Below are 22,777 nucleotides of genomic sequence, written 5' to 3'. Positions count from 1 at the left end.
AAACTCTAGTGAAGTAGATGGTCCCACCGTCTTACCTGGTGCCAATGGCACCCCAAACTCCCTCATGAGGATGCAAAAATCCTGTAGCGCCTGCGCACATTTCGTGTCGCCGGCTGCTCCCAAGAACAGAAAGTCATCTAGGTAATGCATAACATGCCTATGCCCCGTGGCCTTGGTGAATGCCCACTCTAAGAAACAGCTGAATTTTTCAAAATAAGCACAAGAAATGGAGCAACCCATCGGCATGCATTTATCCATGTAATAACGTCCTTGAAACGCAAAACCTAGCAGACGCTGATCCTGTGGGTGTACCGGGAGCAACCGGAACGCTGATTCGATATCTGATTTCGCCATCAGCGCCCCGGGGCCCAGGCGATTTAACATGGTGACGGCATCATCGAACGATGCGTACCGCACCGAACAAACTTCTGGGTCAATCGCCTCGTTTACTGAGAGACCCCTTGGCGCAGGCAGATTATGGATCAGCCTAAACTCCCCCGGGTTCTTTTTGGGGACCACCCCTAACGGGGAACAGATGAAATTCTCCACTGGCGGGAGCTGAAAAGGCCCAGCCACTCGGCCTAGGCTCACCTCTTTAGCGATTTTTCTCGCCACCACACCCAGATTATGCTGTGCCGAAAGCTGGTTTTTGCAAAAAGGTTCCCCACGAAAGTCCCCCGCCGGGATGTGGAAGCCATATAAGAATCCCTTCCTCAACACCCCAGCGGAGACATAATCAGGGTATTTGTTTAACCAAGGAGTCATAGCCATGAGATCGACGGGAGTAGGCAATTGTACACAACAATCTACTTCAGTCCTGCTTGGACCCTCCTTTACCTCCCGACCCGCTATTCTTCGATCTGCATGAACTCTCCTTGTGAGAGGAATTCCCACAACCGGCACACACGTGCTTGAACCTACATGTACCTTGCGGTCTGTTACAGTTGCCTCTATTGAAGCCCCAACAGATCCCCCGCTTTCCACCATTCCCGCCGATTTTCGGCTGGTGATCGTCCCCGGGGCCTGCTCGAAAGGGCACCGCGGGCTTCTGGCGGGAAACCCCCGACCCATTCCCACCTGGGGAGGAAGTCCTTGCCGCCCCAGGCAAGTGCTGCTTATGCCAAGAAATTGAATCGAGGCAATCCCATGTCAGAGAGGAATCATACTCTTTTGCTTTACGGAACTTCATGTCGTAACCTTTCCATTCACCCCCCTCATACGTCTCATAAAAATCCATTATACGTGCCTGATAACAAGAAAGTTTGGGCAATACCTCGGGCTTACGTTCCCCAATAATCGCAGTAAACATTGCAAAGGCCTCAGCCCAATTCGTTATCGTCTCCTCAACCCTGAACTCCGCCATCTTGGCGCGCCAGACGCTCGGGTGCCACAAATCTTTCTGTGTTTTCGCATACTCCATCTCGCGATGGTCGGTTAACAATGAAAACATATTGACATACTTGTCTGCCCATATCAATTCTTTTGTGGCCATCGGGATATGTTGAACCACCCTCTCCCGCCTTGAGGGTAATGAGCCCTCCCCTGCCAATGGCAAGGCGAGCTTACCTGGTGCGGTCGTTGTTCCCGCCGTTTCCTCGAGACCAGCTGCCGGTCCTTCTGGTGTCGCCTGTGGGGAGACAAGAGGGAGATTCGCCTTCGCGGCATCTCGCGACTGCCGCAACTGCTGGATTAGTAATTTGGCCTCTTCGGCCGTGTCTCCTGGCGCCGTAGCACCTCCTGCCTTCTTATTGAGCCATGCGGCCAACTGGGTGGCCAATTCAGGAGGCATATCCTCATCGTTAGCGGGCGTAATCACAACCGGAATCGGTTGACCCGCGTCTGGGGTTGGTACTGGGTCATCAGCTGGTATGGCAGGGCTGACCGGGGGCACCTCAGGGACCGGAACCTCCCCCGCCGCCGCCCTCCTCTTGACCCGTTTCCCTCTACCCTCGGGGACGACTCCCGGCAATGCCGGGCCTATTACCTTCTTCGGGTTACCAGGCTTGTTCATTGCGGCCAGTTGCTTCTTAATGCCCGCCATATCCCGACCAAGCGCTGGGACTTGTCCGATGCTTCGTTCTATTCTCGCCATTCTGTTCACCAACATGCGAAGCAACTGGTCTGTCTCGGAACCCTTTCCTGCCTTCTTGCCAGACATGGTTTCAATTATCCACTCCGGGTCGATCAACACGGTCCTGGACCCTTCGCTGTAAAGTCACTGAAAGAGAAACACACAAATTACAAGTTCTCAAAAATGGCTCCTTGTTCCGTCGAGGGCTCACGAGCAACGAGTGGGTGCAGCCTTCCAAGCACAGGAACAAGAGGACGCTTTTTCGGATTCCCGCTCTCTTTATTCTTCTTGGGGAGGGCGTGTACCCACCTCAGGTACGCCTACTGGGCATGGCCATCGGTGTAGGTGTCTAGGACAACCCCTCTTGGGCGGGAAAAGGCGCGCCCCGGCTACGCCACTTCGGGCATACCAGCCGAGACACGCCTCCCGCCCAAAATGGTTTCCCGGGAGGATCGGGGCACCCGACCATACGTTCGGGGGGACCGAGTGGTCGCCCCTTTCCAAACTCCTCCTTTAAAACCTATTGAATGTCCTGATAAGCCGTGGATGAAAGTTGGCATTGATATTCAAGGACCGTATGAGGCACTGTGTGGTCCTTATAAATATATCCTGGTTTTGGTTGACTATGCATCCAAGTGGCCAGAGATTAAGTTAGTAAGAGATGTAAACACTAAAACTATTGTGGACTTTCTTTCTGAAATATTCTTGAGAGAAGGTTGTCCAGAAGTCATTGTTTCTGACAATGGGAAACAATTTATTAGCAGTGAGTTTCAGAATTTCCTTCAATCTGTGTCTGTCAAACATCTCAAAAGTTCTTTATATCATCCCCAGACGAATGGCCTTGTGGAAAGGTGAACCGTGTGATTGGTGATTGCGTGAAGCGGGCAAAGTTTGGTAGTCATGATGTTAAACGTTCTCTGGAAGATATGTTATGGTTTTACAGGACTACCCCTCACTCGATTACAACTCTCCTTTTGTTCTTATGAGGGGAAGGAATGCTAATACTGCTTTTAGACCTGGGTGGATAAGTAATCTGCAAAAATATAACACCAATGTTGATGTTCTGATGTCTCAGGTCAAAGAAAATGTTTATAATTCGCAAGAAAAACAAAAGGCTTGGTTTGATGCTAAAAAGGGTGTCAAGATGTCTTTACTCAATGTAGGTGATTTTGTGAAAATTAAATCTCTTGTACATACAAAAAAAGGAATTAGTAGATTCAGTAAACTACAGCGTGTTGTGAAGATCTATGGCAATGCTGTACAAGTAGATGGAGGTTTTTGGTGGAATTTAAACAAAGTCTGCAAAGTTTTGAATGGTTCTGTTACAAGATCTTCTCAACAGAAAATGAGCGATGTTCCAAAAGGTTTGTGTTGTTCACCTGGTTCAGCTTCTAGTGATGATTCTCTGAGTAATTCTATTCTAAGGAAAAGTTCAAGGAAATGTTCTTTGCCTATTCGCTTCAGATGAATTAGTTTTCATTTTATGAATAACTGTATTTTTGTGTATTTTCTTGTTTTGTTTATGTTTTAATTACTTCTTATGATGATAATTTTTTGGGAGCATTGGATGTGCATTGGAATGCTCTGGTTGCTTAGTAGCATTGAGGTTTCTGTTCACTTAAACCAACTGTGCTGAGCCTAGTGGAGCTTCTTTATAGGCTCCACGACTGTGTCACCAAAATAAATACTTTGAATCACCTTTAGCTTTCTTCTTACTTACCACACCGCCCTACTGCAATCACATTAAGGCTTACTGCTTGCCCACATCCTGTGCTAGCAGTGGACAGTCCTACGATCATTAAAGAAGACAGGTCTGCCCCGGCCTCATACACAACAGCTGATCATCAGAAAAGGACCCGCTGACAGTCATCCCAGGCTGAATACACCTGTATTGACCAGAGTGGCACTGCTGTTTGTCTAAAAGACACATGCCCTATGTTAGAAATGGAGATCTCTAGTTGGCAGCGGCTGGCGCCAAGGTCCAAATAGGGATCCTTCTTCCTAAGTCAGAGTAAGGGGGCTACACCCTTCGACAACCCCTGCTCAACCCTGTAGTAACATAGCACGAGCAGAAAGGCCTATCTCAGAGGCAGTGTGCGAAGCATTTATGACCATACACAATAACGCAGGAGAGACTCTAAAAAACGGACACCACAAGTAGTTATAGAAAAGTAGTTATCTTTATACACACTGAACACGAGGCTAAAAGCGCTCAAGGAGCCACAATGTATATAATTACGGATTCACTTCAAAAGCAATAAAGGCACTTAAAAAGCATGTGGAACGTACTTAGTTCGAGCCTGGGGTCCACACGACCCAGTGATGCACAATATACTTGAGAGTTAAAGGGGCACAGCATGCAGCCTCACAAGGAAACTGCGGTGATGACAGGCGGACTCTCAGTGGCCCCAGCTCCCAGCTGTAGCAGCCCACACGTGGCCAGGAACAGGGCTTAAAGGCAGGCACCCAGCGGCACACGCAGGTGATAACAAGATCCTCAAAGTGGTGACAGTGCGGGCATAGCTCCTCAGCTCCAGCGGTCCGCGATAGCACTGATTCTCAAAGGACGGCAAATGCGGGCACTCAGCGGCACAACTCCTCAGCTGCAGCGGCCCACAATAGTGATAGCAATGACTTTGGTAACACAGGCAAATGCAGACTCTCAGCAGCAACAGCTCCTCAGCTACGGCGGCCCACAATGACGATAACAATGACTTTGGTAACACTGGCAAATGCGGGCACTCAGCGGCACACCTCCTCAGCTGCAGCGGCCCACAATATCGATAACCATGACTTTGGTGACACATGCAAATGCGGGCACTCAGCGGCACAGCTCCTCAGCTGCAGCGGCCCACCATAGTGATAATGATGACTTTGGTAACACAGGCAAATGTGGGCTCTCATCGGCAACAGCTTCTCAGCTACGGCGGCCCATAATAGCGATAACGATGACTTTCCCGTGTTCCCCGCAGTAGAACTAGAGGCTCTGGAGTTCTCAACAAAGGCCTCACCTGCGAGTAGATTCCCCCTCAAATTGAAATCCAGACAGCTGATGGGTGAAGTCAAATGTTCCTGAGACTTCAGCAAGAGGCTGGCTCAAATCAGGCCCTTGGGTAGTTGCTTCAGCAAGATGGATGAAAGTTTCAAAGTCCTTTCCTTCTAGTTACAGGGACAGAGGTTTGTCTTGACATCTAGAAGTAACACACTGTGTAGGGTTTTTAGCAAAGATCTTTATACCCCAAAATTCTTTGTTCTCAAAAAGTCACAAATCACTGAACCCAGCCAGAACCAGTTTGGTGTTGTCCTGGAGCACTTTGTTTACAAGGCAGCCTGTCAGGAAGAGGGGGTCTGCTATCAGACGCACAGTGGGAGGTGGAGCCATCATTCACCTTGCCAGGCACAGCCCTGCTCAGATCAAAGGGTCACCCCTACCCATACTCCACTGCAGATCTCTCGATTCAATCCAGGTCGGACTCAGCCTACCCTGACCCACCAAAACCAGACAGCCAATACACATAACAGAAGAGCGCACTGGAAGGTTTAGGCAAGAAAATACCTACTTCCTAAAAGTGGTATTTTCAATCACAGAATATAAAAATAATTGTCCCTAAAAGATGTACTTTCATATTTGGAGCTCAGGTATACTAAATTTGATTTTCCTATCGGGTTCCTTGGGTCAATTAGAATTATACCAATTCATACAGTCACTTTCCAATAGGGAGCATTTACGCTGTGGCACTGAATGGCAGTGGCACAGCGCCCAGAGCATCTATCACCAGCAAACACAGAAGAGACAAAAGCGAAAAATGGAAGGGAGACCCACGCCAATGGTGCCAGGTCTAACACCCTTGAAAAGAAATACTACCACCGCGGCCAGCAGTGAAGTCTCTCTTTGTTCCAGGAGGATGGAGAAGACTCTGACTGACCATCCTGAAAGCCCACGACTCAACCTCAAAGAAGGAGAGGTGCATAGGGAGGACACAACAAATGAACATGCGCTGCAGCACCAAATGATCACTGAAACATACAGAATTTTCTATGGCTTCTGGTCTTCTCAGCACTGCTGCTTTCACTGTTGTCTCTGCCAGACTCTGCGAGGAGTCTGGCAGAGTGCCACCCTCAGAGGCCCACTGCCCACATCTGCACTGTTCATTAGGCAAGCAATGCAGCACTATACAGATGTAGCCCAGCCTTGCTTGATGTCCTGTGGCAACCATCAGTGCTCGACATACTTGGGCCATTAGTCACTGTACTGGCCCTTCAGTATTCAAAGACCCAGGCCCAGGGATAAATATTCACCCAGTAAGCTGAGACTATACGAAGGGTTGTGACAATTTTACCAGTTGTCACTCATGCACCTGATAAAGAAAGAAAGGAAATTGAGTGCTGAGGAATAATACATTAAAAGAAAAGGAAGGAGCCACAGAGAGAAGGCCCAGACCCAATCCATTGGAGATTTGAAAACCAGACAGGCTCACATAAACTGTGAGCCTGGCTGAAGAGGGGTGTTACCCCAAATCCTGTCCCAGGACGCTTGTTTCCGGTCCAGAGAGGACCTGGCTTGGCAGTTCAGGCAGGACTGTTCCCATAAGGAACAGGGTCAAGACTGATTTGCATATGACTAGGTCCAAACTGGGGTGATGTAGTGAGCAAAAGAACAATACATTTAAGCCTGATCTCTTGACTGGGGGTGAATGTTTGATTCCTTCAGCATTCCGTCCATCATTTGTTGCCGCAAATTTTTTTTCCCAAAGTGGGATGGGCACGCCTAGACATTGGATTCAGGCTAGCCTGGCTGATGAGAGGTGTTACCCGAAACCAGTCCCAGGATGCTTGTTTCCTGTCCATGGAGGCCGATGGATTTGACCCAGAATCTCTTGACAGGGGTTGAATGTTTGATTCATTCAGCATTCTATCCATCATTTGTTACCGCAGCACTATTCCTATATCACTGCACTGGCATGAAACATCACGCATTAGTTAAGCCCTTATTTGCTCAAGGTGCTACAACTTGTGTCCCTGTGACACTAGAGCCCAACTTAATAGTTCTACTGTATGCACCAGAGGAAGCCAGAGCGTAAGCCGAGCCCCGGGTCGAATAGAAGACTGTGGTTGTCATGAATACACAGTCCTTTCATGTTGGGTCCGGCTTGTTTACTTTATATAGCCCGCAGATTCCCCTCATGTCATGAGGCATCCTACCCTCTTTGCAATAGTTAGACTGCACAGTGTAGTGTTCGCCCAGGGTTGAAGAGAGGACTGTGGCTGTCACAGATGCACAGTAATTTCAGCTTGAGCCCGGCTCATTTATTTTGTCTGGCTCACAGCTTCCCCTCATGAAATGTGTCATCCGACCCTCTGTGCTTGAGTAAGGCTGCACAACATGGTTCAATCTCCTTCCTGTGGTGCCCAGACTAGGTGATGGTGTTTTTGGTCCACATGGTCCATCCAGGAATGGCATCCGACCGTCAGTGTCACAAGGACCAGAATTGGGAATCCCAAGGCTAATGGAGATCAGCTTTCTGACTTGTTAAATGAGTTCTTTTACTTGTACAGTTGGATGAGCTGCTGTAAAATAAATATGAAATGTAGTCTGTATTAATGATAAATCTCTCTTTTTCTCCTGTAGGCAAGGTATGTGCTATTTAAACTACTGGAGAGTAAACGTGCAGTGTAGTCTGTGGCAGTTATAAAGCACTCTTTTGACCCTGGGCAGGTTTTCCACTATGTAAAACTGACAAAAGAAATTGATTCTGCTAGTCACCTATGCGCTAATTTCAAACACTGATTTTTTTTCAACATAATTTTATTGATTTTCAAAAGATAATGTCATACAAAAAGCAATTATCAATAACAGCTGTGCATCACAAAAAGGAAGTTTCAAATAGTACAATGTCATTGCTAATATTATATATAAATGCAAGGTTCCAGAAAATAAAAAGAATTGGTTATCTGATCATCAAGGGATATCATAAGAATAGGATAAATAAGTGTTTCATAATGGAGGTCCCATCTATAATATCATGAACATATAAAAGATAAGTAGCAATAACAAAAAGTTAATAGTGCACTGCATGTTGTCACGATACATCTAATACTAAAATCTAGAAAAAGGAAGATTATCAACTCTTCCCCCCCCCCTCACCCCACCCCACTTGTTCACTGGTTCGCAATGTACCTAATTACAATCCAACTTCTTGTGAATCCACTTATGTGCGTAGTTGTCAGGCTCCGTCGCACTACTCCTCGGGGCTGTGTTGAAAGCCCTTTACCCACACCCTTGTAACAATCCCGCTGTCTGACTTGGTAACCACAGACTAGCAGAATGGTCCCATGAGCGCGGGAAAGGAAGGGGACAGCGGGGAGGGAGATCTGAAACGACAGAAATAATACGTTTACAATAATGTCCACTTTCTTATCTTTTCTTCTCAAGCCTGCATACCACGAGTTATATAACAAGAGACCCCTGTATGTCTACCCTCCTACCTGTAAAGGAAAAATAGGAGGTCTTTATAAACAGGAGAGAGAGAGGCTAGGATTCTATCCAAAATGGCAACCAACTGAAAGAGAACAAGGAAGAATATAAGGTGATGCTATCTTCCTCACAGAGTGCATGTACATTAGTTCAGTACCTCACCTACCACTTTCTTTCAGTGTTCTGCCTTAGGCTGCACGTTACCTTTTGATTAGATACCCCCCCTTGTAGGTTCTCTCCTGCACTGAAGAAAAGATAACAAAACAAAGTTGTCGGCAGACAAATGATATAACAATCAATGAAGGTTGCTTCACCCCCTTATCAGTTCTGCTCACACCTTTATGCATGAATGTTCATGTGCAATTAAGTGTCTTTGACAATCCTTCGTCATCCACAAAGTCTATACTCATCTAGTAGCTTGAGCCCAAACTACTTGTCACAGGAGAACAAGTTCCAATATAACCACAGATATATAAGAACCCTCGTTCAGCTCCTGTGGTAAACAAACACTCCAAAATTACATAAAGTTCTTTTCCCCGCAAGAGAATGCAGCCGCACTTCTCAGCCAACGGGGAAAACAGACGTATCCACTCAGCCGAGTGAATCACCAGAAACACACCCCGGAACACAGCCTGAACCTCTCTGAGAAAATCCAGGCAAATCTCCTCACAATAGCTGTTACTCACGGTTGTGTCGGATTACCGTTCTCTGCAAACCTCTTACCCCAGCTTGGTAAAAATTATCGGCGCCGACAGCCGTCGCTTCGTTGCTTTACTTCCGGGAATTGCGTGGTTAGCGTTGTTGCGTCGCGTAACCACTTGCCCTCTGGGATATGTAGTTCCGGTTGATTGAGGTGCCAAATGATACGCATTGCGCGGACAGCGTCCCGTTCGGAACCATAATCCTGACAGTAGTAACACCGATATACATAGTAGTACATATGAGGACGTGTAGGCATCCTTGATGGGTAAAATTATGTACATTCTGAAGGAGGCTATAAAGCTCGCCTATAATCAAATAGACATAGTCAAAGTATTCATGGGAGAAGTAGGAGTGGTGGGCTGAGCATGGCCAATTGGTGACATTGGGGGTGTTAATGAATCCATAACGTTAAAAGTCTCCAACATTTGATCCCTTTCTAAAGAGATAGGGGTTTCACGTAATCCCCGAAATTCCTCTTGTCTGATTATAGCACTTTCAGCCATTCCCCCTCATATCAGTTCTGCATGCCAGGGCAACAGTGTAGGAGAGGCGTACTTCCACCACACTATAATGGCACGTTTAGCAATGAGCATCTCCAAATCTGAGTTGAACCTTCTGCTTTTTAGGACAGCTGTGAAGGCCCAGGAGGCAAGATATTTCAAACGCTGATAATTCTAAAGTCAAAGCAGTGGCCAGAGCAGTAAACCTTGAAGCTGGAGAACTGAGTTCAAGTCTCGGCAGGGATGTTCAACATCCTGTGATTCTGGGACAATTACTTAATCTCCATTTGCCTAACAAAAACAATGTATCCACCTGTAACACAGCTGGCGCTCATTTAAAGTGCTCTGATCCCTTTTGGGCAAGTTTGTGCTATATAAAATTCAGTGAGGAAAACAAATCATTAAACTTTGATGTAAGAATGTGGCACCCAACTAGTGGCTGATTTGCACATTGTGCAATAAGAAAACCGGGATCATTCCCGACTTTCCTACTTGACCAAACTGTGTAATCCTATACAAATTATTTCAATGAGGCTTTTAGTTCATTACCACATATGAGAATACCTTCAGGATGTGTGTTGCACAAAATCCTCTCATGCTTGATTTGATAGTCTTTAATGTAACTCCACTAATATGATAAGATTTTATGCCACGTCAGGTAGAAATGAAAACTGGCTTACTTCTTAGTTCACTAATGGGATTGTCATCAGCGCATGTCAACTCTGCCTCAGCTGTCCCTTTGAATATGGTGGCTTAACCCATCTCTAGTGACTTGATAGCACAGCAACACTGACTGTAGGGGCAGTTCAACGCCCCTACCCCCTCCAAACCTTTGAGGTACATACATGCCAACATTTTAGAACAGGAAAGTGATAGATTGAGAAAAACCAAATCAGGGTAATGTAATGTTATCCCCATAAACTTCCATTGAAACAGAGGCAATATCAGCCAGATTAAAGCCACTTTTTGTTTTTAAAATCTGGAGTCTCCTGCATGAATCGGGGCTATGGGCATGTATGAAAAGAGTCTGATCTTTGTGTGATAACTGCTACGAATACTACCAGACCCCTTTGTAGGTCAAGCCTGGGCAGCAGGCATGCTGTATTGAGGTACGACTTGAAGCTCCGCCTACATTTTTCATTGGCTTGTGTCATTGCCCACTTAGACTGTGGCTGTTCATTGGATAAAAGGTTCAGTAGTCCCTCCTTAGTACCACCTTGTTTTATGTTGTAACCTCCCATGGCAACACACCCTGTTACGTTTGTTGTTGCTCAGTACGCTTTACTTACAGCTTCTGAGGACTATTTTCTCAAATAGCTTTGTCCTGGACAGGCTCTCTCCAAACGCTTTAAAAAGAAAATATATATAGCACGCACTAGCTATGCAATAGGTTTTGCATTTGCCAGAGTTTAAGCTTTTAACACTGTAAATGACTATGCCCTTTATTAATCTGTTTAAATAAAAGGCATTGTCATTTACAATGCCAATAGGTCAAACGCTCATAAATGCGAGACCTATTGCATTGCAAATGCTGGTTTGGTTTGATTTTACTTTTGAGAAAGCATCACTCGAACTGTCACACGTTTAGTTGTATCACTGACTCCCTTTCAAAACACACAATCTTAAAAACGTGTCAGCTATGCATATAATTTCTGAACTGCAGGTGTGTTGTATAAAGGTTCAAAAGAATAAAACTGATTTTACAACCATCAGAAACCATGAGAACAATCGTTACTACTGGGAGTGGCTTTATAGGAGAACTCTGTCAGACGCCGACAGCAAGGACGGAACTGCAAGTTAGCGCAGAAGAGCGTTCATATAGTTTTCGTAATGAAGGCGGCCATCTTGAAATGCTGAAATTTCGCCTGTAGAACCTTGAATGGGTGTTGGTGTCACATTTTGAAACTTACAACTTAAACTAATAACTTTATGTACGACTAAAAAGTACACTGGGTGATAGCAATATGCATTTCACGCTCCATATACTGCTGCAAAATTAGCGATTTGATTGCTCAGTTTGCCAAGCACATAAGCATCTTATTAACTATTTACGGCTTTTAGGTAGAATTGCGTTTTTTTCACATTTTCTATTATCTTTGTCGCAAGTCTAGCCCTCAGTATTTTCCTGAAAAGGCACAGCAGAATTTTTCTTATGCTAGACACGCTGTGATGTTCGTCCACTTTTCATCTCTGAAACTAAGAGCCTCACAAGCTACGGAACCGGAAGCGTTTGTTTCCAAACGTGAGGTCAGGCGAGAGTGCACCTGGAGAGGGGTCGGAATATGGTAATTTGCACCCTTTGAAACCGGTGTCGTGCACCAATATCTTGGTAAGATTAAAATATATCGTGATGTGTGTTACTTTACGTTTACTTAAGCCGTTTGAATAGCGCGGACATTACCCGAATGTGTTAGAATGCTACAAAACGGCAATAACGTACTGCATAGTAATCAATTTAATCAGCAATAAAAATAGGATGACAAGATGTGAACAAGTAGGAAGCTAAACGAGATATCGTACCAGCTGAGGGGTTTGCAGAAATACAAGACACAGTACACAAAGGCGGTCAACTTGCGTGCGCCGACGCCTGAAAACGCTATTTGGTGATTGTTGGAACTGTGAATCGCTTATCTCATTTGTGTGGTATAATTTTCCTTCACATATACATCGTAAAATACATAATTCAGACGGATATTGAAAGTCAAGCGTAATTTATTATTCATATTGTGTTTGAACTTTAATCCATTTATACCTCATGCTTTTGATAAACAATTTTCGAAAACGAACATGTCTCCTATCCAAATGGAATTGCATATTTCTAAGCCGTGCCCTGAATGACATGATCTATATGCCTCCATCCACTGATTTGACAATATGTCTGCACTTGGAAACAGGCTTCATGAAGAAATAATGATCAAAGTATATACGCCCAAGACCAGTCCCCTGCATAGTATACATTAATACAGTTCGGGCTGTTTATCAGCAGGTGGAATGCTTTGCATCTCAATAGATTAGCATGCTCCTGAATCTGCATTGTTCAGTATCCCTACTGTTCTTCAGGTCCATTCTCCTAGCCACTCACTGATCGGCACCTCTTTTACAGTTCTCTTTTACAGTTCATTAAGGGCTGAAAGAGTGAGAGTTAGTTGCTTGTCTTTCGAGAGGATTCTAAGTAGTATGAAATTCAAGTGCAGGACAGTGGATCTCCTACAATGCCTCTGTGCTAGCTATGGGGCAGGGACTGTGATTGTAGGGCCAACGTGTAAATTGCGGGATGGTTGGCCATCCTATTTAGTGCAGAATCTCAGTCTCCTATAACCTAGTAGCCAGATTGTAAATATTTAAGAGAAAGGGTTTTGAGTAAGATGTAGGGAGAGGACAAGAGAAGTCGAGGGGCTCAGGATCAAGAGCAGTCCTCAGCCATGATGGAAGTGTTAAGCAGAAGCAGGGTGAGCAAAGCTGAAAAGAGAAATTCATTGAAATACCTTCAAAGAGAAGGGCTTTCAGTTTATTCTTGAAGATGTACACGAGGGTACTGGTACGTAACCCAGGATGTAAAGACTTCCAGATTATGGTAGCTCTCCCTGAAAAAATTGAACCTTCTTGAAGTAGTTTCTCAGTGCATTGTGACAGCTTGCCCTCACAAGATTTTATTAGCTTGACGTCCAGGTATCGTCAGGTGGATGTTGTTCTGCACATAGTTTTATCTTCATTTGGGAGCAAGCAGAGCCTTTGACGTATCAGTGAGATATGGTCATCCCTTTTGATGCCAAAGACCAATAATGCTGTGGCATGCAGTACTGAATTTAGTAGACCAAGATGCATTTTGGGAAGACCGATCAAAAAGGTGTTGCTGTACTCGATCCTTGACGGCACCAGTAAGTGAACTAGAGTCTTGAGATCCTGTTCAGGAATGAAAAAACGAAACCTTTGAGCAGACAAGATTGGTTGATAAGGAGGCAGGAGAAATGTGAATCCATGATGCAGAGCGTGTTGTCAATGACTTGGAGATGTACTGTTTCTCTGCTGAAACTTTCACTGAAGCCAGACTGGTATTCCTGTTCCTGTAAGAGGGCATTTTGTGGAATATGTAGTACACTGCTTTCAATAACTTATGCTAGACATGTAAGCTTGGATTTGGGGTGAAAGTGGTTGAGATAACCTGCGTCAGTGGAAGGATATTTGAGAAGTTTAGTGAATTGGCCATTTTTTAGGCCCTTAGGGAGCATTCCCTGCCTGAGGCAGAGATTCACTAAACTTGTCCAGTAAGGTTACAGGTGGTGAGCAAGGTCTTTGGCAATGTTCCTAGCTATCTGATCCATGCTGTGGTTCGATGGTTTAGTTTTCAAAATGATTTTCAGTAACTCATCCTCCAAGATGAAGTCAAAATGTTGCTGAGCGTTCTTTGACTTGCAGGTTGTGGTCAAGTTGAGTTGGGGCTGGTAAGCTGTGCCCGAATGTTTATCTTGATGCGTTCGCAGACGCTCGGTGCAGTTTGAATGAATGAATGAACAAAGCCAGATTTATATAGCGCTACTTAACCCATTGTGAGTTTTGACATCACAAGTTGGAAGACGAAGAGACTTAGTCAGTAGCCGTAGCACTATAAAAGGTCCAAGCTGTTCAATAAGGTAATTTTTGCAACCCAAGTTGAAGGAGAGGAGGCCATTTGCTAATTTCCATGCTTGGGCTATGACCAAATCAACTGAACTGATTGTGGGAACACTGGTTTTAAAAGGGGTCTACAAAAGGAGCAGCCAACAGCCCAAGCAGTCGATATTCCTATTCCTGGAGCCCCTAGAGGCCCAAACTCCGTGATTCTTACTAGGAGCATGATGATTGGTGATGTTCCAAGGGAAAATAACGAGTTAATACTGACTGTGCAAGCGCACTCTAATGCATAAATGAGCCAGAGGGCAATAACCATATTTTTGGACGTCATTTAACCCCTTCGCTGCTAGGCCTTTTCCCCTCCTGTGCTGAGCCCTTTTTTGGCTATTTGGGGTAGTGCGAGCTTAGGCCCCTGTAACTTTTTGACCACATAAGCTATCCACGCCAAATTTGCGTCCTTTTCTTCCAACATCATGTGGATTCTAAAGGCGCCCAGGGTTTGTGGATTACCTCGGAGGGGTCCCAGAAATTAACCAAAATATAGTGATTTTTTTGTTTTTTTCAGAAAAATGGGAAAAACGGGCTGCAAATGAAAGCCTCTGGGTTTTTCCCTGAAAATGTTATCAAAAAAGGGTTTGTGGGGCTGAAATCTCCATTTTCTCAGCTTTTAGGAAATTACAGTCTTTTGTCAGAGAACCGAAATTTTTCACACAGTTTTGGCATTTTTCTGGGACATAGCCTATTTTTGCTATTTTTAGAGCTTTCCACCTCCTTCCAGTTAATGGTAGAAATGAGTTTGAAAGCAATAATGGATCCTAGAAAGCTGTACATTTTCAAAAAGTAGACAAAATTCTGAATTCAGAAAGGGGTCATTTGTCTAAATCCATGAAGGTTTCTTTATAGAAACTAACAGTTAAATATTGGAATAATTGAAAATTTGTTGAAAAAAACAGCCTTTTGTCTCAACGTTTTCACCTATAACTTTTTCTAGTTTTGACAGCTCTTAGAAAGCAATATACCGTTACATCCGTTAGACCTTCCTGGTTGTGGGGATATATAGGACTTGTAGTTTCACCAAGAACCCGACGAACCCAGATCCAAAAACTGAGCAGCAACTTGCAATGGTATTTTTTCATTTACTGGGTATAGAGCACTTTGTCTTGGAAAATGTATACATGGAAAAATCTGTATGAAAGACACCTATGTATTTCTGAATTGGGTACAAAATATAGAGTTCAGAAACAGTATATTATTGCTAATTTTCAAAATTGGGAATACTTATACTAGCATGAGAATTATTGGTCATTTTTCAAAAATTTTTTTTTTTTACACAATGTCTTTCATTGAAAGGGAGAAATGCGCAAAAGCTCAATTGGTAATAACAGTTGATTTACAAATCTGAATTACCCCAAGTCTCCCGATAAAAACGGTACCTCACTTGTGTGGGTCGCCCTTGTGCCTGCGACAGGAAACGGCGCAAAATGCAAAGTGGTGACACCTAAATTTTGCAGTTACAAATTGACCCTTTTTTAGCAAAGTGCCTACCTGTAGTTTTTGCACCCTAGCTCTGCCGGCACCTAGGCAAACCTAGCAAACCTATACATTTTTGAAAAGTAGACACCCAGGGGAATTCAGGATGGGGTGACTTGACTGCCTACCACCAGGTCTTGTTACCCAGAATCCCTTGCAAACCTACGAATTTGACAAAAAAACACATTTTCCTCACATTTCTGTGGAGGAAAGTTCTGGAATCTGCTTGGATCAACAAATTTCCACCCACCCAGTGTTCCCCCAGGTCTCCCGAAAACAATGGTACCTCACTTGCGTGGGTAGGCATAGTGGCTGCGACACGAAACAGCGCAAAACGCAACGTGGTCGCACCTCAATTTCCCAGTGAAATCTTGCGCTCTTTGGACAAAGAGACTACCTTTAGTTTTTGAGCCCTAGCTCTGCCAGCACCTAGGGAAACCTAGCAAACCTATACATTTTTGAAAAGTAGACACCCAGGGGAATTCAGGATGGGGTGACTCGTCTGCCTACCCCCAGGTTTTGTTACCCAGAATACCTTGCAAAGCTAGGATTTTGACAAAATAAACACATTTTCCTCACATTTCAGTGGTGGAAAGTTCCGGAATCTGCGTGGATCAACAAATTTCCACCCACCCAGCGTTCCCCCAGGTCTCCCGAAAAAAATGGTACCTCACTTGCGTGGGTAGGCATAGTGGCCGCGACATGAAACAGCGCAAAAAACAACATGGTCGCAACTCAATTTTTCAGTGAAATTGTGCACGTTTTGGGCAAAGAGACTACCTTTTGTTTTTGAACCCTAGCTCTGCCAGCACCTAGGGAAACCTAGCAAACCTATACATTTTTGAAAACTAGACACCCAGGGAAATTCAGGATGGGGTGACTCGTCTGCCTACCCCCAGGTTCTCTTACCCAGAATCCCTTGCAAAGCTAAGAAATTGGAAAAAAAAACGCATTTTCCTCACATTTCTGTGGTGGAAAGTTCCGAAATCTGCGTGGATCAACAAATTTCCACCCACCCAGCGTTCCCCCAGGTCTCCCGAGAAAAATGGTATCTCATTTGCCTGGGTAGGCATAGTGGCTGCGACAGGAAACAGTGCAAAACGCAACGTGGTCACAACTCAATTTTTCAGTGAAATTGTGCACGTTTTGGGCAAAGAGACTACCTTTTGTTTTTGAACCCTAGCTCTGCCGGCACCTAGGGAAACCTAGCAAACCTATACATTTTTGAAAAGTAGACACCCAGGGGAATTCAGGATGGGGTCACTCGACTGCCTACCCCCAGGTTCTCTTACCCAGAATCCCTTGCAAAGCTAAGAAATTGGAGAAAAAAAACGCATTTTCCTCACATTTCTGTGGTGGAAAGTTCCGGAATCTGCGTGGATCAACAAATTTCCACCCACCCAGCGTTCCCCCAGGTCTCCCGAGAAAAATGGTATCTCATTTGCCTGGGTAGGCATAGTGGCTGCGACAGGAAACAGTGCAAAACGCAACGTGGTCACAACTCAATTTTTCAGTGAAATTGTGCACTTTTGGGGCAAAGAGACTACCTTTTGTTTTTGAACCCTAGCTCTGCCGGCACCTAGGGAAACCTAGCAAACCTATATATTTTTGAAAAGTAGACACCCAGGGGAATTCAGGATGGGGTCACTCGACTGCCTACCCCCAGGTTCTCTTACCCAGAATCCCTTGCAAAGCTAAGAAATTGGAGAAAAAAAACGCATTTTCCTCACATTTCTGTGGTGGAAAGTTCCGGAATCTGCGTGGATCTAGAAATTTCCACCCACCCAGCGTTCCCCCATGTCTCCCGATAAAAATGGTACCTCACTTGCGTGGGTAGGCATAGTGGCTGCGAAAGGAAATGGTTCAAATTGTACGGTGGTGAATTTACAATACCAAATTGCAAAACAACCTTGATTTGGGGGGGGGGGGGCACCTGAGTTTTTGGCCCGGGGCTCGGTGGTATTCTTTGGAAAGTACAAAACCCAAACAGTTCTGAAAAGTAGACCCCCGGGGGAGTCCAGGGAGGTATGGCATGCGTGGGTCCCCGAACGTTTTCCTACCCAGAACACCTTGCAAACCTTAAAATTAGGTAAAATAATCACTTTTTCAAACTTTTTTGCGTGGAATCACCGTGCCGGCAAAAATGTCCTACCACCCAGCGCTCCCCTTGTTCTCCCGAGTAAAAGGATACCTCACTTGTGTGGGTGCCCCAAAGCAGAACAGGCCAAAAACGAATGTTGAAAAAAGTAGTATTTCAGTGTAACAAATTAAGCCCCCCTACCTTAGTCACAGGCCTTTGGCCCACCCACACAAGTGAGGTATCATTTTACTCGGGAGAACAAGGGGAACGCAGGGTGGTAGGACATTTGTGCCGACACGGCGATCCCACGCAAAAATGTATGGAAAACTGTTTTTTTAACCTAAATTTGTGGTTTGCAGGGATTTCTGGGTAGGAAAACATTGGGGGACCCACGCATGCCATACCTCCCTGGACTCCCCCGGGTGTCTAGTTTTCAGAACTGTTTGGGTTTGGTAGTTTCCAAAGATGCCCGCCGAGCCCCGGTCCAAAAACTCAATCCTACCCCCCAAAAAAGAAGGTAATGTTGCTATTGGTTATTGTAATGTCTCCACCGTACGATTTGGACCGTTCCTGTTGCAGCCACTATGCCTACCCACGCAAGTGAGGTACCATTTTTATCGGGAGACCTGGGGGAACGCTGGGTGGGAGGAAATTTCTGTGAGCCCAGTGACGCCACGCTTTCCCACGCATAAAAAGTGTGAAAAAACTGATTTTTCCAGCAAAAATTGAGGTTTGCAAGGGATTCTGGGTAAAGGAACGTTGGAGGATCCACGCAAGCCATACCTCCTTGGAAGCCCCCGGGTGTCTACTTTTCAGAAATGTATGGGTTTGGTAGGTTTCCCTAGATGGACGTCTAGCACAGGGCCAAAAACCCAGGTAACCCCTCTTGCAAAAGCTGGTGGTACTGACATTCAATACCACCAGCTTTTGCAAGAGGGGTTACCTGGGTTTTGGGCACCGTGCTAGACGGCCATCTAGGGAAACCTACCAAACCCACACATTTCTGAAAAGTAGACACCCGGGGGCTTCCAAGGAGGTATGGCATGCGTGGGTCCCCCAATGTTTTCCTACCCAGAACTCCTTGCAAACCTTAAAATTAGGTAAAAATATCACTTTTCCAAACTTTTTTGCGTGGGATCTCCGTGCCGGCAAAAATGTCCTACCACCCAGCGTTCCCCTTGTTCTCCCGAGTAAAAGGATACCTCACTTGTGTGGGTGCCCCAAAGCAGAACAGGCCAAAAATGAATTTTTATAAAAGTAGCATGTAAGTTTTACAAGTTAAGCCCCCCTGCCTTAGTCACAGGCCTTTGGCCCACCCACCGCCAGCCGCGGACCCATCACATTACAACACTCACACCAGCAGACAGCGCCATTCAAGGGCCCATCACTTACGTATCTGCCACAGCAACTACACAAAATGATGGACTGGGTAGAGTGTCACTCAACTAGCAGTGTGTGTAGTGACCAACAGAAAGTTAGTACTCGCACACTGCCAGCCGAGCGCTAGTCCACCCACACCACCATCCAAGCACCAGACCATGTACACCGCCAGCCAAACACCACTCAGCGCACACCGACAGCCAAGTACCACTGCACACACACCGCCAGCCAAGCACCACTCCGTGCACAGACAGCCAAGTACCACTCCGTGCACAGACAGCAAAGTACCACTCCATGCACACCATCCAGCCAAGCGCCACTCCACACACACCGCCAGCCAAGCACCACTCCGTGCACAGACAGCCAAGTACCACTCAACACACACCACCAGCCAAGCGCCACTCCACACACACCGCCAGCCAAGCACCACTCCACGCACACCGCCAGCCAAGCACCACTCCACGCACACCGCAAGCCAAGCGCCACTCCACACACACCGCCAGCCAAGCACCACTCCGTGCACAGACAGCCAAGCACCACTCCGTGCACAGACAGCAAAGTACCACTCCACGCACACCATCCAGCCAAGCGCCAGTCCACACACACCGCCAGCCAAGCACCACTCCGTGCACAGACAGCCAAGTACCACTCTACACACACCACCAGCCAAGCGCCACTCCACACACACCGCCAGCCAAGCACCACTCCACGCACACCGCCAGCCAAGCACCACTCCACGCACACTGCAAGCCAAGCGCCACTCCACGCACACCGCAAGCCAAGCGCCACTCCGTGCACAGACAGCAAAGTACCACTCCACGAACACCATCCAGCCAAGCGCCACTCTACACACACCGCCAGCCAAGCACCACTCCGTGCACAGACAGCCAAGTACCACTCCGTGCACAGACAGCAAAGTACCACTCCATGCACACCATCCAGCCAAGCGCCACTCCACACACACCGCCAGCCAAGCACCACTCCGTGCACAGACAGCCAAGTACCACTCAACACACACCACCAGCCAAGCGCCACTCCACACACACCGCCAGCCAAGCACCACTCCACGCACACTGCAAGCCAAGCACCACTCCACGCACACCGCAAGCCAAGCGCCACTCCACACACACCACCAGCCAAGCGCCACTCCACACACACCACCAGCCAAGCGCCACTCCACACACACCACCAGCCAAGCGCCACTCCACACACACCACCAGCCAAGCGCCACTCCACACACACCCCCAGCCAAGCGCCACTCCACACACACCGCCAGCCAAGCACCACTCCGTGCACAGACAGCCAAGCACCACTCCGTGCACAGACAGCAAAGTACCACTCCACGCACACCATCCAGCCAAGCGCCAGTCCACACACACCGCCAGCCAAGCACCACTCCGTGCACAGACAGCCAAGTACCACTCTACACACACCACCAGCCAAGCGCCACTCCACACACACCGCCAGCCAAGCACCACTCCACGCACACCGCCAGCCAAGCACCACTCCACGCACACCGCCAGCCAAGCACCACTCCACGCACACTGCAAGCCAAGCGCCACTCCACGCACACCGCAAGCCAAGCGCCACTCCACACACACCACCAGCCAAGCGCCACTCCACACACACCACCAGCCAAGCGCAACTCCACACACACCACCAGCCAAGCGCCACTCCACACACACCGCCAGCCAAGCACCACTCCACACACACCACCAGCCAAGCACCACTCCGCGCACACCGACAGCCAAGGGCCACTCCACACACAGCCAGCCAAGCACCACTCCACGCACACTGCAAGCCAAGCGCCACTCCACGCACACTGCAAGCCAAGCGCCACTCCACGCACACCGCCAGCCAAGCACCACTCCACGCACACCGCCAGCCAAGCACCACTCCACGCACACTGCAAGCCAAGCGCCACTCCACGCACACCGCAAGCCAAGCGCCACTCCGTGCACAGACAGCAAAGTACCACTCCACGCACACCATCCAGCCAAGCGCCACTCTACACACAATGCCAGCCAAGCACCACTCCGTGCACAGACAGCCAAGCACCACTCCGTGCACAGACAGCAAAGTACCACTCAACGCACACCACCAGCCAAACGCCACTCCACACACACCGCCAGCCAAACACCACTCCACGCACACTGCAAGCCAAGCGCCACTCCACACACACCACCAGCCAAGCGCCACTCCACACACACCACCAGCCAAGCGCCACTCCACACACACCGCCAGCCAAGCACCACTCTGTGCGTAGATAGCCAAGTACCCCTCCACGCACACCGCCAGCCAAACACCACTCAGCGCTCACCGACAGCCAAGGGCCACTCCACACACACAGCCAGCCAAGCACCACTCCACGCACACTGCAAGCCAAGCGCCACTCCACGCACACTGCAAGCCAAGCGCCACTCCACGCACACCGCCAGCCAAGCACCACTCCACGCACACCGCCAGCCAAGCACCACTCCACGCACACTGCAAGCCAAGCGCCACTCCACGCACACCGCAAGCCAAGCGCCACTCCGTGCACAGACAGCAAAGTACCACTCCACGCACACCATCCAGCCAAGCGCCACTCTACACACACCGCCAGCCAAGCACCACTCCGTGCACAGACAGCCAAGTACCACTCCGTGCACAGACAGCAAAGTACCACTCCATGCACACCATCCAGCCAAGCGCCACTCCACACACACCGCCAGCCAAGCACCACTCCGTGCGTAGATAGCCAAGTACCCCTCCACGCACACCGCCAGCCAAACACCACTCAGCGCACACCGACAGCCAAGCGCCACTCCACACACACAGCCAGCCAAGCACCACTCCACGCACACTGCAAGCCAAGCGCCACTCCACGCACACTGCAAGCCAAGCGCCACTCCACGCACACCGCCAGCCAAGCACCACTCCACGCACACCGCCAGCCAAGCACCACTCCACGCACACTGCAAGCCAAGCGCCACTCCACACACACCGCCAGCCAAGCACCACTCCGTGCACAGACAGCCAAGTACCACTCAACACACACCACCAGCCAAGCGCCACTCCACACACACCGCCAGCCAAGCACCACTCCACGCACACTGCAAGCCAAGCGCCACTCCACGCACACTGCAAGCCAAGCGCCACTCCACGCACACCGCAAGCCAAGCGCCACTCCACACACACCACCAGCCAAGCGCCACTCCACACACACCACCAGCCAAGCGCCACTCCACACACACCACCAGCCAAGCGCCACTCCACACACACCACCAGCCAAGCGCCACTCCACACACACCCCCAGCCAAGCGCCACTCCACACACACCGCCAGCCAAGCACCACTCCGTGCACAGACAGCCAAGCACCACTCCGTGCACAGACAGCAAAGTACCACTCCACGCACACCATCCAGCCAAGCGCCAGTCCACACACA

General features: G+C 47.8%; 1 protein-coding gene across 1 annotated transcript in view; it reads left to right on the top strand.

The window, feature by feature from the left end:
- The first annotated feature begins 11,940 nt into the window (after positions 1-11,940).
- LOC147727090 (uncharacterized) overlaps positions 11,941-22,777 on the top strand; it is a 681,874-nt gene continuing 671,037 nt past the window's right edge. The window contains exon 1 of the mRNA XM_086961139.1: positions 11,941-12,077. The gene's annotated coding sequence lies outside the window, so the exon portion shown is untranslated. The remainder of the gene's footprint in view (positions 12,078-22,777) is intronic.

This window comes from Lissotriton vulgaris, chromosome 3_1 (assembly GCF_964263255.1).
Source record: "Lissotriton vulgaris chromosome 3_1, aLisVul1.2, whole genome shotgun sequence".
NCBI lineage: Eukaryota > Metazoa > Chordata > Amphibia > Caudata > Salamandridae > Lissotriton > Lissotriton vulgaris.
The sequence above is the reverse complement of the archived record's forward strand: the minus strand, read 5'-3'. Positions and strand labels throughout refer to the sequence as shown.